This window comes from Alligator sinensis, unplaced genomic scaffold, assembly GCF_000455745.1.
Source record: "Alligator sinensis unplaced genomic scaffold, ASM45574v1 scaffold109_1, whole genome shotgun sequence".
Taxonomy (NCBI): domain Eukaryota; kingdom Metazoa; phylum Chordata; order Crocodylia; family Alligatoridae; genus Alligator; species Alligator sinensis.
The window spans coordinates 225,492-228,686 of record NW_005841852.1 but is presented as its reverse complement, the minus strand read 5'-3'; positions in this window follow the sequence as shown (position 1 = coordinate 228,686).

Below are 3,195 nucleotides of genomic sequence, written 5' to 3'. Positions count from 1 at the left end.
AAACTGGTCAGGGTCCCTCAAACCATCAATAAGCACCCATATCCTGTTGGCAGTGAACAAGGTCCCAAATGGTCTAAATAAACATATTTCCTTAAATGCCTGTTTTTTGTGTGTCTTGCCAGTGCTTCCTTCATTGGTGTTCATACAGGCCATCCTGTAGCCTGCCAAACCCAGCAGAACAAGAGAGGTAGTAACCCTTGCTACTGATATTCATTGTTTCCTTCTGAGTCCAGCTGAGGGTAAAAAATGCATGCCATCAATTGCCCCAGTACCATCTGAGCACCTGAAAGCCAGCTGAGGTGCATCCTTGGTTGCTGACAAGCTGCTGGTAAATAGCTTTCATAATAGTGCCACAAACTTCCACCAGCTTGACAGTTAACTTATCAACACCAAGATGGTTCGTCCCAGGTCTGTAGCAGTGGATAGCTTGTAGGCCGAGTGCTTCATAGATAAGTAGTAGTATGGGCTTATCTTCCCACTTTCAGTAGCTGATTATAATTAAACCAGATGTTTACTTAATTCTAATTGACTTCCAGACCTTAGTTCAGCATCCAAAAGGGTAAAGCAAAATCAAGTATGATAATGAGGAGTAGTTGCCTCAAATGGCTTATAGTGCGATACAAACCCTCTCCCTTTTCAAATACTGGTTTAAATCGGGCTTGGGTTGGTAGGGCTGAAAAGCCATTACGTCTTCGCTAGTTTGGCAACTTGGTCTACTAGCTAGGGCAACAGTTTTCTGGGGGTGGGCTGGAATGACCCAGCTCAGGTCTGATGTAGGCCAACACTAGGACCTGGCCACTGCCACTTGTTCTCCCTGCCTCTTGGCTAAGCCTCCTGGCTAAGCACCCTCACTCCTGAATGTAGCTGAAGCCCCCCGTCTCCACAGGCTGGATGCAGTGGCTCTGCAAGGTGGGTCCAGCCCACAGGATTTAGGTTGTTGATACCGGCAGGGGATGTGTGTGTCTGCTTTGCTAACACCACTGCTACAATGAGCAATCTCAGTAAGAAGCCTGAGAGATGATGCATGAGCCAAAACTCCACACTTTCACTCATCAGCCAGGTCAGGTTTGAGACATATTGGCAGAATACTGTAGCAGGAAGCTTGTTCTTCAGCATCTATGCTGGATACAGGCCTTTGGTCTCCAGAGCTGTTAATCTTGTATTGTTTGCCAGCACTAAAGTAACTTAAAAATCAATCTTGAAACTGATGCAGGCCAACCTGCTAGGCTATAAAATTAATAGCTTATAGTATAACTTCTTATATTCTGTTTCAAATGAAGGGAGACAAGTTGGGTGTTTTGCTCTGCTCTGGTTGGGGGTTGTCTGGAATGGGGGTGGCAAAGCTTCATGGCTCATAACTTGGTGCCTAATTTTCAGAGTTTGTTTCCAGCAATTTTGTTTCAAGAGAGTCTGAGGGACTCTCAGCACTATAGAGAGAGACCAATAAATCTTTAAATAATGACCAGACATCCAGGTCTGCCTAATCCAAATTGGGTTGTAAAACCTCCAGGGGATTAACGAGAAAGATATACGCTTCGTATATGCTTCCTGTTGGTTTGCTTCTTTGCTAAACCTTTTGGGTACTCAGGGCATGGATTAACAAGGTCTCCCTCCAATAATAGCTAACTGAATTACTCGTTAACCTTTAACCTGCTGTTTAATTCCTGTATCTACCTTTGCTGGATACTTTGTATTTTACCAAGGTGTGATGAATTTGGTATCAGTCAAAGAAACAAATCCCACAGCATACTGCTGTCTATTAAATGCCTGCCCCTGCAATCCCAGCAGTATCTGGGTCATGAAATCTCCGTTCTGCCAATCCAGGGCTGCCTTATTGGATTCACCGCTCCCACCCATTATGTTTCTCTTCTCTAATTTTCGTGTATGTTTCAACTATCTATAATGTGCCCAGTGCTGGGGCATTTGTGGTGCTTGTATCATCTCATACAAACCAAAACTAGAATGCAATCAAAGCATAACTAATGCAGACCAGAAATTCAGCCAACTCTAGGGGCCCATATGAAAAGAGGTGTGATAAACAATACCAGGAGCAACCAGTAAACAAAGGACTTGTTCACTGCTGGACTAAATAGGCACAGCTTGGCCGGAGACAGGGTACTAAGCCTTTAAAATCAATATCGATTCTTCTGAATCCAGAGTGGTGGCTAGTCTTATAGCTCTTGCTGTACATGCAAAACTCTATGCTTTGTCCCATGTGGGCCTGGGTCATTTAAAATGATTGGGTGGGAGTGGGGCTGGGTTCTGTGTAGAAGCTGCTAAGATTTCTCTCCTCTCCAGTTGTCTCTGGCATTTTTATTTATGGTAATATCTCTTTTGACTAACACTAATGCTCACTTGCCATTTGTAGCAGAAGTTCAGCAATAATATCCCCTTTTTCTGTCTGTTCTTAAGGAGAATTTCATAGATTCATAGATTGTAAGGCTAGAAGGGACCTTGGAAGATCATTGGGTCCAGCCCCCTGCACCAGGCAAGAAAGATAACTGGGTGTGAGGTGACCCCAGCAAGGTGACTGTCCAGTCTCTTCTTGAAGATTTCCAGGGTAGGTGATTGCACCACCTCTGGAGGGAACTTATTCCACAGTCTGGACACCCTAACTGTGATGAAGTTTTTCCTAATGTTGAGCCTGAAATGGTCTTCCAGGAGTTGTGGCCATTACTCCTGGTTTTCTCCAAGGGTCCTCTGGTGAACAGTTGTTCACCGAGCCCTTGATGTATTCCTCTGATGTAGTGGTAAGCTGCTATCAAGTCCCCTCTCAGCCTTCTCTTTTTCAGCCTGAAGAATCCTAGGTCCTCTTTAGCCTTTCCTCGTATGGCTTGCTGTGCAAGCCTCTGATCATATAAGTGGCCCTCCTAGATTCATAGATTCATAGATGTTAGGGTCGGAAGGGACCTCAATAGATCATCGAGTCCGACCCCCTGCATAGGCAGGACAGAGTGCTGGGTCTAGATGACCCCAGCTAGATGCCTATCTAACCTCCTCTTGAAGACCCCCAGGGTAGGGGAGAGCACCACCTCCCTTGGGAGCCCATTCCAGACCTTGGCCACTCTAACCGTGAAGAAGTTCTTCCTAATGTCCAATCTAAATCTGCTCTCTGCTAGCTTGTGGCCATTATTTCTTGTAACCCCCGGGGGCGCCTTGGTGAATAAAACCTCACCAATTCCCTTCTGTGCCCCC